Genomic DNA, 22803 nt, shown 5'->3' with positions numbered 1-22803 from the left:
GGACAATCTTACCCATGATCCAAAAGGGTCAGTACATGACCACAGTGGATTTAAAGGATGCCTACCTTCATATACCGATTCACAAAGATCATTACCGGTATCTAAGGTTTGCCTTCCTAGACAGGCATTACCAGTTTGTAGCTCTTCCATTCGGGTTGGCTACGGCTCCAAGAATCTTCACAAAGGTTCTGGGCTCTCTTCTGGCGGTACTAAGACCGCGAGGAATTTCGGTGGCTCCGTACCTAGACGACATTCTGATACAAGCGTCAAGCTTTCAAACTGCCAGGTCTCATACAGAGTTAGTACTGGCATTTCTAAGGTCGCATGGGTGGAAGGTGAACGAAGAGAAGAGTTCTCTCTTACCACTCACAAGGGTTCCCTTCTTGGGGACTCTTATAGATTCTGTAGAAATGAAGATTTACCTGACAGAAGACAGGTTAACAAAGCTTCAAAATGCTTGCCGTGTCCTTCATTCCATTCAACACCCGTCAGTGGCTCAATGCATGGAGGTAATCGGCTTAATGGTAGCGGCAATGGACATAGTACCATTTGCACGCCTACATCTCAGACTGCTGCAATTGTGCATGCTAAGTCAGTGGAATGGGGATTACTCAGATTTGTCCCCTACTCTGAATCTGGATCAAGAGACCAGAAATTCTCTTCTATGGTGGCTTTCTCGGCCACATCTGTCCAGGGGGATGCCATTCAGCAGACCAGATTGGACAATTGTAACAACAGACGCCAGCCTACTAGGTTGGGGCGCTGTCTGGAATTCCCTGAAGGCTCAGGGATCATGGACTCAGGAGGAGAGTCTCCTTCCAATAAACATTCTGGAATTGAGAGCAGTTCTCAATGCCCTTCTGGCTTGGCCTCAGTTAACAACTCGGGGGTTCATCAGGTTTCAGTCGGACAACATCACGACTGTAGCTTACATCAACCATCAAGGGAGGGACAAGAAGCTCCCTAGCGATGATGGAAGTATCAAAGATAATTCGCTGGGCAGAGTCTCACTCTTGCCACCTGTCAGCGATCCACATTCCTGGAGTGGAGAACTGGGAGGCGGATTTCCTAAGTCGTCAGACTTTTCATCCGGGGGAGTGGGAACTTCATCCGGAGATCTTTGCCCAAATACTTCGACTTTGGGGCAAACCAGAGATAGATCTCATGGCGTCTCGCCAGAACGCCAAGCTTCCTTGTTACGGGTCCAGGTCCAGGGACCCGGGAGCAGTCCTGGTAGATGCTTTGACAGCACCTTGGACCTTCGGGATGGCCTATGTGTTTCCACCCTTCCTGATGCTTCCTCGATTGATTGCCAGGATCAAACAGGAGAGAGCATCGGTGATTCTGATAGCGCCTGCGTGGCCACGCAGGACCTGGTATGCAGATCTAGTGGACATGTCATCCTGTCCACCTTGGTCTCTGCCTCTGAGACAGGACCTTCTAATTCAGGGTCCTTTCAAACATCAAAATCTAATTTCTCTGAAGCTGACTGCTTGGAAATTGAACGCTTGATTTTATCAAAGCGTGGTTTTTCGGAGTCGGTTATTGATACCTTAATACAGGCTAGGAAGCCTGTTACCAGAAAGATTTACCATAAAATATGGCGTAAATACTTACATTGGTGCGAATCCAAGAGTTACTCATGGAGTAAGGTTAGGATTCCTAGGATATTGTCTTTTCTACAAGAAGGTTTAGAAAAGGGTTTATCTGCTAGTTCCTTAAAGGGACAGATCTCAGCTCTGTCCATTCTTTTACACAAACGTCTGTCAGAAGTTCCAGACGTTCAGGCTTTTTGCCAGGCTTTGGCCAGGATTAAGCCGGTGTTGAGAACTAAATTTAAGCTCCATGGTGGAGCAACAGTTTTAAATGTTTTACAGGGTGTTCCGTTTGAACCCCTTCATTCCATTGATATCAAGCTGTTATCTTGGAAAGTTCTGTTTTTAATGGCTATTTCCTCGGCTCGTAGAGTCTGAGTTATCAGCCTTACATTGTGATTCTCCGTATCTGATTTTTCATTCAGATAAGGTAGTTCTGCGTACTAAACCTGGGTTTTTGCCTAAGGTTGTCACTAACAAGAATATCAATCAAGAGATTGTTGTGCCATCATTGTGTCTTAATCCTTCTTCAAAGAAGGAACGACTTCTGCACAATCTAGATGTAGTCCGTGCCCTGAAATTTTATTTGCAGGCAACTAAAGATTTTCGCCAAACTTCTTCCCTGTTTGTCGTTTATTCTGGACAGAGGAGAGGTCAAAAAGATTCTGCTACCTCTCTCTTTTTGGCTTCGTAGCATAATACGTTTAGCCTATGAGACTGCTGGACAGCAGCCTCCTGAAAGAATTACAGCTCATTCCACTAGAGCTGTGGCTTCCACTTGGGCCTTTAAGAACGAGGCCTCTGTTGAACAGATTTGCAAGGCTGCAACTTGGTCTTCTCTTCATACTTTTTCCAAATTTTACAAATTTGACACTTTTGCTTCTTCGGAGGCTGTTTTTGGGAGAAAGGTTCTTCAGGCAGTGGTCCCTTCCGTATAAAGATCCTGCCTGTCCCTCCCGTCATCCGTGTACTTTAGCTTTGGTATTGGTATCCCAGAAGTAATGATGACCCGTGGACTGACTACACTTAACAGGAGAAAACATAATTTATGCTTACCTGATAAATTCCTTTCTCCTGTAGTGTAGTCAGTCCACGGCCCGCCCTGTTTTTTATGGCAGGTCTAAATTTTTAAATTATACTCCAGTCACCACTGCACCCTATAGTTTCTCCTTTCTCGTTTGGTTCTCGGTCGAATGACTGGGTGTGACGTAGAGGGGAGGAGCTATATAGCAGCTCTGCTTGGGTGATCCTCTTGCACTTCCTGTTGGGGAGGAGTTAATATCCCAGAAGTAATGATGACCCGTGGACTGACTACACTACAGGAGAAAGGAATTTATCAGGTAAGCATAAATTATGTTTTCTCTTTATTTAAAGTGATGGTAAACTCCCTTTTATAAAAACGGGAATGTTAGTGACATTTTAGATGGAGTTTAATTAATAATTTATTAATCAGGGTTTTCTTTTACAACTGATGGCCTGCATTGTAACAGTAACTACTGCAGCAGCTTTTTAGTTTGAGGTTCTGGAAGAGTCTCTAAATGTTGAGACTCCGTTAGATGACATTTTGGATAGAATTAAGGCTCTCAAGCTAGCTAATTGTTTCATTACTGATGCTGCTTTTCAAATTGCTAAATTGGCGTTGAAAAATGCAGGATTTGCAATTCTAGAGTGTTATGGCTCAAATTTTGGTCTGCTGATGTGTCATCAAAAACTAATCTTTTAGCTATTCCCTTTAAAGGTAAGACCCTTTTCGGGCCTGAATTGAAGGAAATAATTTCTGACATTACTGGAGGCAAAGGCCATGCCCTACCTCAGGATAAGTCTGTTAAGATGAGGGATAAACAAAATAATTTTCGCTCCTTCCGGAATTATAAAGGACCCTTTGCTTCCTCTTCCTCCACAAAGCAGGAAGGGAATTTTGGCCAATCTAAGTCAGTCTGGAGACCCAACCAGACTTGGAATAAAGGTAAACAATCCAAGAAGCTCGCTACTGCTACAAAGACAGCATGAACGGGTGGCCCCCGATCCGGGACCGGATCTAGTAGGGGGCAGACTATCTTTCTTTGCCCAGGCTTGGGCAAGAGATGTTCAGGACTCCTGGGCGCTGGAAATAGTGACCCACGGTTATCAATTGGAATTCAAGGATTTTATCCCAAGAGGGAGATTTCATCTTTCAAGATTATCTGCAGACCAGATAAAAAGAGAGGCGTTCTTACGCTGTGTAAAATACCTTTTTACCCTGGGAGTAATTTGTCCCGTTCCAAGATCAGAACAGGGACAGGGGTTCTACTCAAATCTATTTGTGGTTCCCAAAAAAGAGGGAATGTTCAGACCCATCTTAGACCTCAAGTGTCTAAACAAGTTTCTCAGAGTCCCATCGTTCAAAATGGAGACTATACAAACAATTTTACCAATGATCCAGGAGGGTCAATATATGACTACCGTGGACTTGAAGGATGCATACCTTCATATTCCTATGCACAAGGATCATCAGTTTGTAAGGTTTGCCTTCCTGGAAAAACATTACCAGTTCGTGGCTCTTCCCTTCGGGTTGGCCACAGCACCCAGAATCTTCACAAAGGTTCTAGGGTCTCATTTGGCGGTTCTCAGACCACGAGGCATTGCAGTGGCGCCTTATCTGGACGATATTCTGATCCAGGCGTCAACATATCAACTGACAAAATCTCATACAGACACAGTGTTGTCTTTCCTGAGAACTCACGGTTGGAAGGTGAACATAGAGAAAAGTTCACTTGTTCCACAGACAAGGGTTCCTTTCTTGGGAACTCTGATAGACTCGGTAGCCATGAAAATATTTCTGAAGGAGGTCAGAAAATCAAAGATTCTAAATACTTGCCGAGCACTTCAGTCCATTCCTCGGCCATCAGTGGCTCAGTGTATAGAGGTAATTGGATTAATGGTAGGGGCAATGGACATCATTCCGTTTGCTCGCTTTCATCTCAGACCGCTGCAACTGTGCATGCTCGGATAGTGGAATGGGGATTATGTGGATTTATCTCCTCAGATAAATCTAGATCAAGAAACCAGAGAGACTCTTGTTTGGTGGTTGTCGCTGGATCATCTTTCCCAGGGGACCTGTTTCCGCATACTCTCGTGGGTGATAGTGACAACAGATGCCAGCCTTCTGGGCTGGGGTGCAGTCTGGAATTTCCTGAAGGCTCAGGGTGTTTAGACTCAGGTGAAGTCTCTACTTCCAATCAATATTCTGGAACTGAGAGCAATATTCAATGCGCTTCAGGCATGGCCTCAGTTGGCTTCGGCCAAATTTATCAGATTCCAGTTGGACAACATCACGACTGTGGCCTATATCAATCATCAGGGGAGAACAAGGAGTTCCTTAGCGATGAGAGAGGTATCCAAGATAATCCGTTGGGCGGAGGCCCACTCTTGTCATCTGTCAGCAATCTACATCCCAGGAGTAGAGAACTGGGAAGCGGATTTTCTCAGTCGACAGACTTTTCATCCGGGGGAGTGGGAACTTCACCCGGAGGTATTTGCCTCATTGATTCTCCGATGGGGCAGACAGGAATTGGATCTGATGGCATCTCAACAGAATGCCAAGCTTCGAAGATACGGATCCAGGTCGAGGAATCCTCAGGCCGAACTGATAGATGCCTTGGCAGTGCCTTGGTTGTTCAGCCTAGCTTATGTGTTTCCACCGTTTCCTCTCCTTCCACGCGTGATTGCTCGAATCAAACAGGAGAGAGCTTCAGTGATCCTGACAGCGCCTGCGTGGCCACGCAGGACTTGGTATGCGGATCTAGTGGACATGTCCTCTCTGCCACCGTGGAAACTTCCTTTGAGACCGGACCTTCTCATTCAAGGTCCTTTCCAACATCCAAATCTAATTTTTCTGCAGCTGACTGCGTGGAGATTGAACGCTTGATTTTATCGAAGCGAGGATTCTCTGATTCGGTTATCAGTACTTTGATACAGGCTAGAAAGCCTGTCACTAGAAAGATCTATCATAAGATTTAGTGTGAATTCATGGGTTACTCATGGAGTAAAGTTAGGATTCCTAGGATTCTGTCTTTTCTCCAAGAAGGATTGGAGAAAGGGTTATCAGCAAGTTCCTTAAAGGGACACATTTCTGTGTTGTCAATTTTGTTTCTTCAAACGTTTGGCAGATGTGCCAGATGTTCAGTCTTTTTGTCAGGCTCTCTAGAATTAAGCCTGTATTTAAACCAATTACTCCTCCCTGGAGTTTAAATTTACTTCAAGTTCTTCAAGGGGTTCCGTTTGGACCTATGCATTACATAGATATTAAATTATTATCTTGGAAAGTTCTGTTTTTGGTTGCTATTTCTTCTGCTCGAAGAGTTTGTGAGCTTTCAGCATTACAGTGTGATTCGCCTTATCTCATATTTCATTCTGATAAGGTGGTTTTACGTACTAAACCTGGTTTTCTTCCCAAGGTTGTTTCCAATAAGAATATTTATCAGGAAATTGTTGTTCCTTCCTTTTGTCCTAATCCTTCTTCTAAGAAGGAGCGTCTGTTACGTAATCTGGACGTGGTCCGTGCCTTAAAGTTTTACTTACAGGCAACTAAGGATTTCCGTCAATCATCTTCATTATTCATCGTTTATTCTGGAAAGCGTAGGGGTCAGAAAGCTACGGCTACCTCTTTCTTTCTTTTTGGCTGAGAAGTATCATCCGCCTGGCATATGAGACTGCTGGACAGCAGCCTCCTGAAAGATTTACGGCACATTCTCCTAGGGCTGTGGCTTCCACATGGGCCTTTAAAAACTATGCATCTGTTGAACAGATTTGTAAGGCTATGATTTGGTCGTCCCTTCATACTTTTTCCAAATTTTCCAAATTTGATACTTTTGCTTCTTCTGAGGCTGTTTTTGGGAGAAAAGTTCTTCAAGCAGTGGTGCCTTCTGTTTAGGTCTCTGTCTTGTCCCTCCCTTTCATCCGTGTCCTGTTGCTTTGGTATTGTATCCCACAAGTAAGGATGAAATCCGTGGACTCGTATCTTGTAGAAGAAAAGGAAATTTATGCTTACCTGATAAATTGATTTCTTCTACGATACGATGAGTCCACGGCCCTCCCTGTCAATTTAAGACAGATTATATTTTTTATTATTTACAGCTTCAGTCACCTCTGCACCTTTTAGCTTTTCCTTTCTCTTCCTAAACCTTCGGTCGAATGACTGGGGTGGAGGGGAAGGGAGGAGCTATATATACAGCTCTTCTGTGGTGCTCTTTGCCACTTCCTGTTAGCAGGAGGATAATATCCCACAAGTAAGGATGAAATCCGTGGACTCGTCGTATCGTAGAAGAAATCAATTTATCAGGTAAGCATAAATTTCATTTTCTCTGGACAACCGTTCGAGATAATCGCTCTCCTGGTTGCTCTGTCCAGTTCACCTGTCCCAAGGGACATCCTCCTTAAAACCATCCTGGAAGATTGTGACTACAGAAGCAAGTCTCTCGGGATGGGGAGCTGTTTGGGGTGCCAGGAAGGCACAGGGCCTGTGGTCTCGAGAGGAATCTCTCCTCCCGATCAACATCTTGGAACTTTGAGCGATCTTCAATGCTCCGAAGGCTTGGCCTATTCTGGGTTCGTCCCAGTTTATAAGATTCCAATCAGACAACATTACTGCGGTTGCTTACATCAACCATCGGGGGGTAACGAGAAGCTCCCTAGCAATCAGGAAAGTATATTGAATTCTGGAATAAGTGAAGGCCCACAACTGCTCGCTGTCAGCGATCCACATTCTGGGTGTGGACAACTGGTAAGCGGAGTTTCTCAGCAGACAATCCTTTCGTCCGGGGAAACAATCAGTAACACTAAGGGTGTGTTACTACTATGGGGCACACAGGACCCTATATGATTACTATGTAAATAGGCTAAGAGAGAAGAGAACAAGAAATTACATGTAATAACTAGAATAAAATATACTATATGAAATAATGTTAACAAATAAGAAACAATTCTTATAAATATGGGACTATGAGAAACGTAGGATACAACACAGATAATAACAAATACAGTACAGTAATAAGAAATTCCTGAAAGGTTCTTATCTGCAATGTTATATAGATGGTAAATGTCCCAATTGGGGTGGGAATAGTCTCAAATGATGAATATGATCAAATACTAGGATGATCAATGATCAGGAACACAGATGATGACTGGAGTCAGCTGCTTTGTCAGGGAAATCGGGATCTAAGAGTAAGTTTTCTCTGTGAAAAAAATCACAAAAAGACAAAGGCGCCTCCTGGTGTAATACAGTTGGTGAAAGAGATTTGTTAGGTTATCAAAAAGGTACTCACAAGTGGAGCAGCACCCAATTGTGCTAAATCAAACAGACTGGGATCTCACAGTGTCCCAGCTCACTGACACTGCAAGGAAACTGGTTTCTCCAACGTCTTGCCGGACTGACAGAGCTCAGACTCTCACAAAGAGGTTTACATAAAACCAAATTTTATTAATAAAATAAAAATCTCAGTGTCTCATGAAACTAGATATTAAAAGAACAAGCAACGCGTTTCTCAGACTGCTGTCTGTTTCATCAGGCTTCTAATGATACAATGAGAGTACTGGCTTAAATAAAAACATATGACCAATCCCAGTTCACTAACACCTGACACACCCAACCAGGTGTACTAAGACCTAATTGGTCTCAATATAACTATATATATATATATATATATATATATATATATATATATATATATATATATATATATATATATATATATATATATATATATATATATATATATATATATATATATATATATAAAAATATAATTACTGAAACATGACCCACATTACCTCTGTATTAAAACTTTAAAAACAAAAGTCAAAATAAAGTGTTAAAATACAATATTTCTTTCATGTAATTAGCAAGAGTCCATGAGCTAGTGACGTATGGGATATACATTCCTACCAGGAGGGGCAAAGTTTCCCAAACCTTAAAATGCCTATAAATACACCCCTCACCACACCCACAATTCAGTTTTACAAACTTTGCCTCCTATGGAGGTGGTGAAGTAAGTTTGTGCTAGATTCTACGTTGATATGCGCTCCGCAGCAGGTTGGAGTCCGGTTTTCCTCAGCGTGCAGTGAATGTCAGAGGGATGTGAGGAGAGTATTGCCTATTTTGAATGCAGTGATCTCCTTCTACGGGGTCTATTTCATAGGTTCTCTGTTATCGGTCGTAGAGATTCATCTCTTACCTCCCTTTTCAGATCGACGATATACTCTTATTTATATACCATTACCTCTGCTGATTCTCGTTTCAGTACTGGTTTGGCTTTCTACAAACATGTAGATGAGTGTCCTGGGGTAAGTAAGTCTTATTTTCTGTGACACTCTAAGCTATGGTTGGGCACTTAGTTTATAAAGTTCTAAATATATGTATTTAAACATTTATTTGCCTTGACTCAGGATGTTCAACATTCCTTATTTTCAGACAGTCAGTTTCATATTTGGGATAATGCACTTGAATCAATTATTTTTCTTACCTTAAAAATTTGACTTTTTTTTCCCTGTGGGCTGTTAGGCTCGCGGGGGCTGAAAATGCTTCATTTTATTGCGTCATTCTTGGCGCAGACTTTTTTGGCGCAAAAACTCTTTTCTGTTTCTGGCGTCATACGTGTCGCCGGAAGTTGCGTCATTTTTGGCGCCAAAAAGCATTTAGGCGCCAAATAATGTGGGCGTCTTATTTGGCGCTAAAAAATATGGGCGTCGCTTTTGTCTCCACATTATTTAAGTCTCATTTTTCTTTGCTTCTGGTTGCTAGAAGCTTGTTCATTGGCATTTTTTCCCATTCCTGAAACTGTCATTTAAGGAATTTGATCAATTTTGCTTTATATGTTGTTTTTTCTCTTACATATTGCAAGATGTCTCACGTTGCATCTGAGTCAGAAGATACTTCAGGAAAATCGCTGTCTGGTGCTGGAACTACCAAAGCTAAGTGTATCTGCTGTAAACTTTTGGTAGCTATTCCTCCAGCTGTTGTTTGTATTAATTTTCATGACAAACTTGTTAATGCAGATAATATTTACTTTAGTAATGTACCATTACCTGTTGCAGTTCCATCAACATCTAATGTTCAGAATGTTCCTGATAACATAAGAGATTTTGTTTCTGAATCCATCAAGAAGGCTATGTCTGTTATTCCTCCTTCTAGTAAACATAAAAAATCTTTTAAAACTTCTCTCTCTACAGATGAATTTTTAAATGAACATCATCATTCTGATTCTGATGACTCTTCTGGTTCAGAGGATTCTGTTTCAGAGATTGATGCTGATAAATCTTCATATTTATTTAAAATGGAATTTATTCGTTCTTTACTTAAAGAAGTACTAATTGCTTTAGAAATTGAGGATTCTGGTCCTGTTGATACTAATTCTAAACGTTTAGATAAGGTCTTTAAATCTCCTGTGGTTATTCCAGAAGTTTTTCCTGTTCCTAGTGCTATTTCTGAAGTAATTTCCAGAGAATGGGATAAATTGGGTAATTCATTTACTCCTTCTAAACGTTTTAAGCAATTATATCCTGTGCCGTCTGACAGATTAGAATTTTGGGACAAAATCCCTAAAGTTGATGGGGCTATTTCTACCCTTGCTAAACGTACTACTATTCCTACGTCAGATGGTACTTCGTTTAAGGATCCTTTAGATAGGAAAATTGAATCCTTTCTAAGAAAAGCTTATCTGTGTTCAGGTAATCTTCTTAGACCTGCTATATCATTGGCTGATGTTGCTGCAGCTTCAACTTTTTGGTTGGAAACTTTAGCGCAACAAGTAACAGATCATGATTCTCATAATATTATTATTCTTCTTCAACATGCTAATAATTTGATCTGTGATGCCATTTTTGATATTATCAGAGTTGATGTCAGGTTTATGTCTCTAGCTATTTTAGCTAGAAGAGCTTTATGGCTTAAAACTTGGAATGCTGATATGGCTTCTAAATCAACTCTACTTTCCATTTCTTTCCAGGGTAACAAATTATTTGGTTCTCAGTTGGATTCTATTATCTCAACTGTTACTGGTGGGAAAGGAACTTTTTTACCACAGGATAAAAAATCTAAGGGTAAAAACAGGGCTAATAATCGTTTTCGTTCCTTTCGTTTCAACAAAGAACAAAAGCCTGATCCTTCATCCTCAGGAGCAGTTTCAGTTTGGAAACCATCTCCAGTCTGGAATAAATCCAAGCCTTCTAGAAAAGCAAAGCCAGCTTCTAAGTCCACATGAAGGTGTGGCCCTCATTCCAGCTCAGCTGGTAGGGGGCAGGTTACGTTTTTTCAAAGAAATTTGGATCAATTCTGTTCACAATCTTTGGATTCAGAACATTGTTTCAGAAGGGTACAGAATTGGTTTCAAGATGAGACCTCCTGCAAAGAGATTTTTTCTTTCCCGTGTCCCAGTAAATCCAGTGAAAGCTCAAGCATTTCTGAATTGTGTTTCAGATCTAGAGTTGGCTGGAGTAATTATGCCAGTTCCAGTTCTGGAACAGGGGATGGGGTTTTATTCAAATCTCTTCATTGTACCAAAGAAGGAGAATTCCTTCAGACCAGTTCTGGATCTAAAAATATTGAATCGTTATGTAAGGATACCAACGTTCAAAATGGTAACTGTAAGGACTATCTTGCCTTTTGTTCAGCAAGGGCATTATATGTCCACAATAGATTTACAGGATGCATATCTGCATATTCCGATTCATCATCATTATCAGTTCCTGAGATTCTCTTTTCTGGACAAGCATTACCAGTTTGTGGCTCTGCCGTTTGGCCTAGCTACAGCTCCAAGAATTTTTACAAAGGTTCTCGGTGCCCTTCTGCCTGTAATCAGATAACAGGGTATTGTGGTATTTCCTTATTTGGACGATATCTTGGTACTTGCTCAGTCTTTACATTTAGCAGAATCTCATACGAATCGACTTGTGTTGTTTCTTCAAGATCATGGTTGGAGGATCAATTCACTAAAAAGTTCATTGATTCCTCAGACAAGGGTAACCTTTCTGGGTTTCCAGATAGATTCAGTGTCCATGACTCTGTCTTTAACAGACAAGAGACGTCTAAAATTGATTTCAGCTTGTCGAAACCTTCAGTCACAATCATTCCCTTCGGTAGCCTTATGCATGGAAATTCTAGGTCTTATGACTGCTGCATCGGACGCGATCCCCTTTGCTCGTTTTCACATGCGACCTCTTCAGCTCTGTATGCTGAATCAATGGTGCAGGGATTACACAAAGATATCTCAATTAATATCTTTAAAACCGATTGTACGACACTCTCTAACGTGGTGGACAGATCACCATCGTTTAATTCAGGGGGCTTCTTTTGTGCTTCCGACCTGGACTGTAATTTCAACAGATGCAAGTCTCACAGGTTGGGGAGCTGTGTGGGGATCTCTGACGGCACAAGGAGTTTGGGAATCTCAGGAGGTGAGATTACCGATCAATATTTTTGAACTCCGTGCAATTTTCAGAGCTCTTCAGTCTTGGCCTCTTCTGAAGAGAGAATCGTTCATTTGTTTTCAGACAGACAATGTCACAACTGGCATACATCAATCATCAAGGAGGGACTCACAGTCCTCTGGCTATGAAAGAAGTATCTCGAATTCTGGTTTGGGCGGAATCCAGCTCCTGTCTAATCTCTGCGGTTCATATCCCAGGTATAGACAATTGGGAAGCGGATTATCTCAGTCGCCAAACGTTGCATCCGGGCGAATGGTCTCTTCACCCAGAGGTATTTCTTCAGATTGTTCAAATGTGGGAGCTTCCAGAAATAGATATGATGGCGTCTCATCTAAACAAGAAACTTCCCAGGTATCTGTCCAGATCCCGGGATCCTCAGGCGGAAGCAGTGGATGCATTATCACTTCCTTGGAAGTATCATCCTGCCTATATCTTTCCGCCTCTAGTTCTTCTTCCAAGAGTAATCTCCAAGATTCTGAAGGAATGCTCGTTTGTTCTGCTGATAGCTCCGGCATGGCCTCACAGGTTTTGGTATGCGGATCTTGTCCGGATGGCCTCTTGCCATCCGTGGACTCTTCCGCTAAGACCAGACCTTCTGTTGCAAGGTCCTTTTTTCCATCAGGATCTTAAATTTAAAGGTATGGAGATTGAACGCTTGATTCTTGGTCAAAGAGGTTTCTCTGACTCTGTGATTACTACTATGTTACAGGCTCGTAAATCTGTATCCAGAGAGATATATTATAGAGTCTGGAAGACTTATATTTCTTGGTGTCTTTCTCATCATTTTTCTTGGCATTCTTTTAGAATTCCGAGAATTTTACAGTTTCTTCAGGATGGTTTAGATAAAGGTTTATCCGCAAGTTCTTTGAAAGGACAAATCTCTGCTCTTTCTGTTCTTTTTCACAGAAAGATTGCTAATCTTCCTGATATTCATTGTTTTGTACAAGCTTTGGTTCGTATAAAACCTGTCATTAAGTCAATTTCTCCTCCTTGGAGTTTGAATTTGGTTCTGGGGGCTCTTCAAGCTCCTCCGTTTGAACCTATGCATTCATTGGACATTAAATTACTTTCTTGGAAAGTTTTGTTCCTTTTGGCGATCTCTTCTGCCAGAAGAGTCTCTGAATTATCTGCTCTTACTTGTGAGTCTCCTTTTCTGATTTTTCATCAGGATAAGGCGGTGTTGCGAACTTCTTTTGAATTTTTACCTAAAGTTGTGAATTCCAACAACATTAGTAGAGAAATTGTGGTTCCTTCATTATGTCCTAATCCTAAGAATTCTAAGGAGAAATCGTTGCATTCTTTGGATGTTGTTAGAGCTTTGAAATATTATGTTGAAGCTACTAAGTCTTTCCGAAAGACTTCTAGTCTATTTGTTATCTTTTCCGGTTCTAGAAAAGGCCAGAAAGCTTCTGCCATTTCTTTGGCATCTTGGTTGAAATCTTTAATTCATCATGCCTATGTCGAGTCGGGTAAAACTCCGCCTCAAAGGATTACAGCTCATTCTACTAGGTCAGTTTCTACTTCCTGGGCGTTTAGGAATGAAGCTTCGGTTGATCAGATTTGCAAAGCAGCAACTTGGTCCTCTTTGCATACTTTTACTAAATTCTACCATTTTAATGTATTTTCTTCTTCTGAAGCAGTTTTTGGTAGAAAAGTACTTCAGGCAGCGGTTTCAGTTTGAATCTTCTGTTTGTTTTTCATTAAACTTTATTTTGGGTGTGGATTATTTTCAGCAGGAATTGGCTGTCTTTATTTTATCCCTCCCTCTCTAGTGACTCTTGCGTGGAAAGATCCACATCTTGGGTAGTCATTATCCCATACGTCACTAGCTCATGGACTCTTGCTAATTACATGAAAGAAAACATAATTTATGTAAGAACTTACCTGATAAATTCATTTCTTTCATATTAGCAAGAGTCCATGAGGCCCGCCCTTTTTTGTGGTGGTTATGATTTTTTTGTATAAAGCACAATTATTCCAATTCCTTATTTTGTATGCTTTCGCACTTTTTTCTTATCACCCCACTTCTTGGCTATTCGTTAAACTGAATTGTGGGTGTGGTGAGGGGTGTATTTATAGGCATTTTAAGGTTTGGGAAACTTTGCCCCTCCTGGTAGGAATGTATATCCCATACGTCACTAGCTCATGGACTCTTGCTAATATGAAAGAAATGAATTTATCAGGTAAGTTATTACATAAATTATGTTATTTGTCAAAACGGAACCTATGTGCATTCTATGCTCTTTATGCTTAATTACAGATATGTATATAAATAGAAAGATATTTAGCAATGTGTGCATTATAATAATCTTGTTTCCATTATTGCCTCTAATTATGACTTTTGACATATGTTTTTTTAAAATACCTTTTCTCATTCAGATCAGCAATGTACAATTTTCTCTAAGTTTGTCTGATCCTAAGAGTAATTTACTTCCTGACACATGGTTTACTTCCTTATACATCATAAGTCACAGGGCCACTGAGGACCTATAATCAATTGTTAAAGGGACAGTCTACACCAGAATTTGTATTGTTTTAAAAGATAGATAATCCCTTTATTACCCATTTCCCAGTTTTGCATAACCAACACAGTTATATTAATATACTTTTAACCTCTGTGATTATCTTGTATCTAAGCCTCTGCAAACTGCCCCTTTTTTTCAGTGCTTTTGACAGACTTGCAGTCTAGCCAATCAGTGCCTGCTCCCAGATAACTTCTTGTGTACGAGCACAGTGTTATCTATATGAAATACGTGAACTAACACCCTCTAGTGGTGAAAAACTGTTAGAATGCAATCTGAAAGAGGTGGGCTTCAAGGTCTAAGAAATTAGCATATGAACCTCCTAGGTTAAGCTTTCAACTAAGAATACCAAGAGAACAAAGCAAAATTGGTGATAAAAGTAAATTGGAAAATTGTTTAAAATTACATGCTCTATCTGAATCATGAAAGTTTATTTTGGCCTAGACTGTCCCTTTAAGGGATGACCACAAAGCCAATCAGGGCTAGGCTAATACAGCCCACATGCATAGCATAGTTGTTATGTTTAGAAGGTGACAGCCTAATATGGGAAGAGTCCACAACCTGAGCCTACAATAAAATAGCGGCTGCTAGTGAGATACTATTAGACTCTAATATACATGTTGTTCTAAAAATAAGACCAAAAAGTCAAAGAAATGTGATAATACAGGGCAATAAACTATAATGTGTGCAAATAACAGAGTAGATTTGCAACTTATAGAACTGTGATTTGTAATATGTGAGGTTCAGTGCTAATATATGTAACTAAACTTACTGAAAACTAAATAGTCTAAATGTGTAAATGTATTTACATGTGAAAAAAAAAAAAAAATTCTGGGTAGAGTCCACTTCCTGGACCTATATTGCAGCTGCTAGTGAGATACTATTATACTCTACTTTTTAGTCTTATTTTTATAACAACATGTATATTAGAGTATAATAGTATCTCACTAGCAGCCGCAATGTAGGTCCAGGAAGTGGACTCTACCCAGAATTTTTTTTTTTCCACATGTAAATACATTTACACATTTAGACTATTTAGTTTTCAGTAAGTTTATTTACATTTATTAGCACTGAACCTCACATATTACAAATGACAGTTCTATAAGTTGCAAATCTTCATTGTTATTTGCAAACATTATAGTTTATTGCCCTGTACTATTATCACATTACTTTACTTTTTAGTCTTATTTTTATAACAACATGTATATTAAAGTAATGTGATAATAGTACAGGGCAATAAACTATAATGTATGCAAATACCAATGTAGATTTGCAACTTAAAGAACTGTCATTTGTAATATGTGAGGTTCAGTGCTAATAAATGTAACTAAACTTACTGAAAACTAAATAGTCCTAGTCAAATCGTAGTAAATGTGTTTTGCATGTGATTTAAAAAAAAAAAATTCTGGGTAGAGTCCACAACCTGGACCTACATTGCATTATTATTTTGAAAAACTATCCTTTTGAGTATTCTAATAAATATTAAAGGTTCAGGTGATACCCTGCATAGCTAACTAATCAACTAACTATTAAGAATGTTGTATATATGGTTTGCTATACTGGCCAATTAGTATGATGAGGCCATCTTCATTATTAAGCTAGATTTCACTATCATGTGAGTTATATCTCACATGGTCTTCCCCTTTATATACTTCATTGGTCCCCCATATATACAACATTCTTAATAGTTAGTAGATTAGTTAGCTATGGAGGGTATCACCTGAACCTTCAACATACACTAGGTTCTTTTTTATGTTTAAATAGGGTCACAAACCACACACTTTTAGGTAACCATCATATTTATATTAGTTTGTTTAATAATCCACTTTCACGTAACCACATATTTATTTTTCTTTCATGTAATTAGCAAGAGTCCATGAGCTAGTGACGTATGGGATATACATTCCTACCAGGAGGGGCAAAGTTTCCCAAACCTTAAAATGCCTATAAATACACCCCTCACCACACCCACAATTCAGTTTTACAAACTTTGCCTCCCATGGAGGTGGTGAAGTAAGTTTGTGCTAGATTCTACGTTGATATGTGCTCCGCAGCAGGTTGGAGCCCGGGTTTCCTCTCAGCGTGCAGTGAATGTCAGAGGGATGTGAGGAGAGTATTGCCTATTTGAATTCAATGATCTCCTTCTACGGGGTCTATTTCATAGGTTCTCTGTTATCGGTCGTAGAGATTAATCTCTTACCTCCCTTTTCAGATCGACGATATACTCTTATATATACCATTACCTCTACTGATTCTCGTTTCAGTACTGCTTTGGCTTTCTACTACATGTAGATGAGTGTCCTGGGGTAAGTAAGTCTTATTTTCTGTGACACTCTAAGCTATGGTTGGGCACTTTTTATATAAAGTTCTAAATATGTGTTTAAACATTTATTTGCCTTGATTCAGGATGTTCAATATTCCTTATTTCAGACAGTCAGTTTCATTATTTGGGATAATGCATTTGAATAATAAAATTTTCATTAATTTCACTGTAAAACACTTTAATCATATATATATGATATACTATATATTTTCACAGTTATATTTTCACAACAGTTCAATGTCACTATACTTCTAAATACACTTTTATATTTATTAGAATACTCAAAAGGATAGTTTTTCAAAATAATAATGCAATGTAGGTCCAGGTTGTGGACTCTACCCAGAATTTTTTTTTTTATCACATGCAAACACATTTTACTACGATTTGACTAGGGCTATTGGCACTTTCTTATTAGTCAGTTAGATTATTTAGTTTTCAGTAAGTTTAGTTACATTTATTAGCACTGAACCTCAGATATTACAAATGACAGTTCTATAAGTTGCAAATCTACTTTATTTGCACACATTATAGTTTATTGCCCTGTACTATTATCACATTACTTTACTTTTTAGTCTTATTTTTATAACAACATATATATTAGAGTATAATAGTATCACACTAGCAGCCGCAATTTAGGTCCAGGTTGTGGACTCTACCCAGAATTTTTTTTTTTTTTTTTTTAACATGTAAATACATTTAGACTATTTAGTTTTCAGTAAGTTTAGTTACATTTATTAGCACTGAACCTCACATATTACAAATGACAGTTCTATAAGTTGCAAATCTACTTTATTTGCACACATTATAGTTTATTGCCCTGTACTATTATCACATTACTTTACTTTTTAGTCTTATTTTTATAACAACATATATATTAGAGTATAATAGTATCACACTAGCAGCCGCAATTTAGGTCCAGGTTGTGGACTCTACCCAGAATTTTTTTTTTTTTTTTTTTTTTAACATGTAAATACATTTAGACTATTTAGTTTTCAGTAAGTTTAGTTACATTTATTAGCACTGAACCTCACATATTACAAATCACAGTTCTATAAGTTGCAAATCTACTCTGCTATTTGCACACATTATAGTTTATTGCCCTGTATTATCACATTTCTTTCACTTTTTGGTCTTATTTTTAGAACAACATGTATATTAGAGTCTAATAGTATCTCACTAGCAGCCGCATATTCGTATAAATAAGAACATAGTATAATCAATTTTTTATTAATTAACATATTATTGTAGGCTCAGGTTGTGGACTCTAACCATATTAGGCTGTCACCTTCTAAACATAACAACTATGCTATGCATGTGGGCTGTATTAGCCTAGCCCTGATTGGCTTTGTGGTCATCCCTTAACAATTGATGATAGGTCCTCAGTGGCCCTGTGACTTATGATGTATAAGGAAGTAATATGTAATATGTATAAATAAGGAGAAAAGGTATTTTTTAAAAACATCATATGTCAAAAGTCATAATTAGAGGCAATAATGGAAACAAGATTATTATAATGCACACATTGCTAAATATCTTTCTATTTATATACATAACTGTAATTAAGCATAAAGAGCATAGAATGCACATAGGTTCCGTTTTAAAAAAAATATATTGTATTTTAACACTTTATTTTGACTTTTGGTTTTAATACAGAGGTAATGTGGGTCATGTTTCAGTAATTTATATTTTAAAGGAATATATATGTCAATGATAAGACCTTGTTCACAAGATTGGATAGACTCATTGTGTGTATATATGTGTGTGTATGTGTGTGTGTATGTATATATGTATATATATATATATATATATATATATATATATATATATATATATATATATATATATATATATATATATATATATATATATATACTCATTCTCATGATCATTTTTTAAAATGTTTTTAGATGTTTAGAGATTGTCATTCTATTTTGTTTATTATGGCAGTGGTTATATTGAGACCAATTAGGTCTTAGTACACCTGGTTGGGTGTGTCAGGTGTTAATGAACTGGGATTGGTCATATGTTTTTATTTAAGCCAGTACTCTCATTGTATCATTAGAAGCCTGATGAAACAGAAGGCAGTCTGAGAAACGCGTTGCTTGTTCTTTTAATATCTAGTGTCATGAGACACTGAGATTTTTATTTTATTATTAAAATTTGGTTTTATGTAAACCTCTTTGTGAGAGTCTGAGCTCTGTCAGTCCGGCAAGACGTTGGAGAAACCAGTTTCCTTGCAGTGTCAGTGAGCTGGGACACTGTGAGATCCCAGTCTGTTTGATTTAGCACAATTGGGTGCTGCTCCACTTGTGAGTACCTTTTTGATAACCTAACAAATCTCTCACCAACTGTATTTCACCAGGAGGCGCCTTTGTCTTTTTGTAATTTTTTCACAGACAAAACTTGCTCTTTCGTCCGGGGAATGGTCTCTCCATCCCGAGGTGTTTGAAGAGATTTGCAACAGATGGGGGACGCCCGGCTCAATGCCAAGCTACCAAGTTATGTGTCGTGGTCCAGGGATCCTCAGGCAGAGCTAATAAATGCTTTAGCAGTGCCTTGGAGGTTGTCTCATCTAAATTTTTCCACCATTACCACTTCCCCCTTGTCTAGTGGCCCGCATCAAACAGGAGCAAGTATCAGTGAGTCTAATTTCTCGATCATGATTGCGGAGGATGTTGTTCACGGATCTGGTGGCGATGTCCTCATCTCCTACATTGGAGGTTACCTTGTCGCAAGGATCTGCTGGTACAAGGTCCTTTTTGTCCATCAAAGTCTAGATACTCTGAGGCTGACTGCGTGGAGATTAAACGCTTAGTCCTAGCCAAGAGAGGTTTCTCGGAGAGGGTTATTGATACTCTCATTCAAGCTTTTAAGCTGGTTACTCGCTGCATCTATCATAAGGTGTGGAGAACCTATTTATTCTGGTGTGAAGAGCGTGGATTTCCTTGGCATAAGGTCAGGGTTTCCAGAATTCCTTCTTTTCTCCAGGATGGTCTGGAGAAGGGCCTTTCTGCTAGCTCCCTTAAGGGGCAAATTTCGTCCCTGTCTGTTTTACTGCACAAGAGGCTCGCTGAGCTTCCAGGTGTCCAGTACTTTGTTCAGGCCCTGACTAGAATCAAGCCGGTGTTTAGATCTAGCACTCCTCAGAGTTTAAACCTGGTTCTTAAGGTTTTGCAAAAAGCCCTGTTTGAGCCTATGCATGTAGTTGACATTAAATTATGGTCTTGGAAGGTTCTTTTTCTACTGGCTATTGCCTCGGCGCGCACAGTATCTGAGATGGCTGCCTTGCAATGTGAGCCCGATAAATGGAAAGTTGATCTTTAATGTGTATAACACTAAGCTGATCATAGAAGTAAGAACTCATTAGTCACCAGAATAGTTCACTATCACTATTTAATAGGAAGTTGTACACACATTGTATAATATAGAGAGGTACTACCAATACACAAAAAGGCATTTAAGTTCACTAGAAACTAATCAGTATTGACACCAGGTGTTAATTATAACATTGAATAAAACCAAACAAATTTTATAGGTACAACACTGCAACAGATAATACAATTAATTATCACTAAACACTGTCCTACTCACAGCTATATTGTTTAGCGCTCCCCACCCCCACATTAAATGTGAGCCTCCTTACCTAACTGGGTTGGGTTTTCTTCCTAAGGTTGTTACAGATCGTAACATCAATCAGGAGATTGTGGTTCCTTCTTTGTGTCCTAATTCTTCTTCTTCTTCAAAGAAGCCGTTGCTTCATAACTTGGATGTGGTTCGGGCCTTGAAGTTCTGTCTCAGGCTACAAAGGAGTTTAGACAGACTTCTTTCTTTGTTGTCTATTCTGGGAAGCGTAAAGGGCCTCAGCCACATTCTTGTTGTTTTGGTTGAGGAGCATTATTCGCTTAGCTTATGAGACAGCGGGACATAAGCCTTCTCAGAGGATTAAGGCGTATTCAACTAGAGCTGTGGCTTCCTCTTGGGCCTTAAAGAATGAGGCCTCTATGGAGCAGTTTTATAGGGCGGCTACCTGGTCCTCCTTACATACCTTTTCCAAATTTTACAAGTTTGATTTTGAAGCAGCTTTTGGGAGAAAGATTTTGCAGGCTGTGGTGCCCTCAGAATAGAGTCTGCCTCTTTTTACCCTCCCTTTTTCATTCAGTGTCCTCTAGAGCTTGGGTATATGTTTCGGACAAGTAAGGAATGAAGCCGTGGACTCTCCTCATATTAAGAAGGAAAACATAATTTATGCTTACCAGATAATTTCCTTTCCTTCTGTATGAGGAGAGTCCACGGCCCCCGCCCGTAGTCTCCGTTGGCGGAACTAAATTTTTTTGTTCTTCTGGCACCATTTACAGGGAGTGCAGAATTATTAGGCAAATGAGTATTTTGACCACATCATCCTCTTTATGCATGTTGTCTTACTCCAAGCTGTATAGGCTCGAAAGCCTACTACCATTTAAGCATATTAGGTGATGTGCATCTCTGTAATGAGAAGGGGTGTGGTCAAATGACATCAACACCCTATATCAGGTGTGCATAATTATTAGGCAACTTCCTTTCCTTTGGCAAAATGGGTCAAAAGAAGGACTTGACAGGCTCAGAAAAGTCAAAAATAGTGAGATATCTTGCAGAGGGATGCAGCACTCTTAAAATTGCAAAGCTTCTGAAGCGTGATCATCGAACAATCAAGCGTTTCATTCAAAATAGTCAACAGGGTCGCAAGAAGCGTGTGGAAAAACAAAGGCACAAAATAACTGCCCATGAACTGAGAAAAGTCAAGCGTGCAGCTGCCAAGATGCCACTTGCCACCAGTTTGGCCATATTTCAGAGCTGCAACATCACTGGAGTGCCCAAAAGCACAAGGTGTGCAATACTCAGAGACATGGCCAAGGTAAGAAAGGCTGAAAGATGACCACCACTGAACAAGACACACAAGCTGAAACGTCAAGACTGGGCCAAGAAATATCTCAAGACTGATTTTTCTAAGGTTTTATGGACTGATGAAATGAGAGTGAGTCTTGATGGGCCAGATGGATGGGCCCATGGCTGGATTGGTAAAGGGCAGAGAGCTCCAGTCCGACTCAGACGCCAGCAAGGTGGAGGTGGAGTACTGGTTTGGGCTGGTATCATCAAAGATGAGCTTGTGGGGCCTTTTCGGGTTGAGGATGGAGTCAAGCTCAACTCCCAGTCCTACTGTCAGTTTCTGGAAGACACCTTCTTCAAGCAGTGGTACAGGAAGAAGTCTGCATCCTTCAAGAAAAACATGATTTTCATGCAGGACAATGCTCCATCACACGCGTCCAAGAACTCCACAGCGTGGCTGGCAAGAAAGGGTATAAAAGAAGAAAATCTAATGACATGGCCTCCTTGTTCACCTGTTCTGAACCCCATTGAGAACATGTGGTCCATCATCAAATGTGAGATTTACAAGGAGGGAAAACAGTACACCTCTCTGAACAGTGTCTGGGAGGCTGTGGTTGCTGCTGCACGCAATGTTGATGGTGAACAGATCAAAACACTGACAGAATCCATGGATGGCAGGCTTTTGAGTGTCCTTGCAAAGAAAGGTGGCTATATTGGTCACTGATTTGTTTTTGTTTTATTTTTGAGTGTCAGAAATGTATATTTGTGAATGTTGAGATGTTATATTGGTTTCACTGGTAAAAATAAATAATTGAAATGGGTATATATTTGTTTTTTGTTAAGTTGCCTAATAATTATGCACAGTAATAGTCACCTGCACACACAGATATCCCCCTAAAATAGCTATAACTAAAAACAAACTAAAAACTACTTCCAAAACTATTCAGCTTTGATATTAATGAGTTTTTTGGGTTCATTGAGAACATGGATGTTCAATAATAAAATTAATCCTCAAAAATACAACTTGCCTAATAATTCT

The 22803-nt window shown here is 39.5% G+C and overlaps 1 protein-coding gene across 2 annotated transcripts in view; it reads left to right on the top strand.

Annotated features, from left to right (window-relative positions):
- Window positions 1-22803, top strand: part of CLCN5 (chloride voltage-gated channel 5) — a 526001-nt gene that overhangs the window by 127440 nt on the left and 375758 nt on the right. The window lies entirely within an intron of this gene.

This window comes from Bombina bombina, chromosome 1, assembly GCF_027579735.1.
Source record: "Bombina bombina isolate aBomBom1 chromosome 1, aBomBom1.pri, whole genome shotgun sequence".
Classification (NCBI taxonomy): Eukaryota; Metazoa; Chordata; class Amphibia; order Anura; family Bombinatoridae; genus Bombina; species Bombina bombina.
This window is presented reverse-complemented; position numbering and strand designations above follow the sequence as displayed.